The sequence below is a fragment of the Geospiza fortis genome, unplaced genomic scaffold (genome assembly GCF_000277835.1).
Source record: "Geospiza fortis unplaced genomic scaffold, GeoFor_1.0 scaffold1711, whole genome shotgun sequence".
NCBI classification, from domain to species: domain Eukaryota; kingdom Metazoa; phylum Chordata; class Aves; order Passeriformes; family Thraupidae; genus Geospiza; species Geospiza fortis.
The window spans coordinates 12639-13129 of NW_005054793.1; positions in this window are offsets into that span (position 1 = coordinate 12639).

The following is a 491-nucleotide window of genomic DNA, read 5'->3' on the forward strand; positions in this document are numbered from 1 at the left end:
GGACACGGGAGACATGGAAGAAATTGAGGGCAGGCAACATGAGTTCGGGGGCTATGTGTGGACACAGGGACATGGGGGGACACACAGGACATGGAGGACATGGGGATGTGCAGGGACATGGGAAACACATCTGGGGGGACAGAGGGGACGTAGGGGTGCACAGGGGACATGGGGAACACGGTTGGGGACATGGGATCATGGAGGCATGGTAGGGCACAGGGGACGTGGGGGACAGGGGACACCGGGGAGACACGACTGGGGGGAGGAAGGGGTTATGGGACACGCAGCAGCATAAGGGACACAGAGGCCATGGGGAGACACACAGGACATTGGGGACATGGGGAGGTCACAGGGGACACGAAAGACATGGGGGGCAACACGATTGGGTGGACCCAGAGATATGGTGACTTGGGAGTCACGGGGTTTACGGGGGGATGCTACTGGGGGGACACAGGTTGGGGACATGTGGGCCACGATTGGGGCTCACAGGG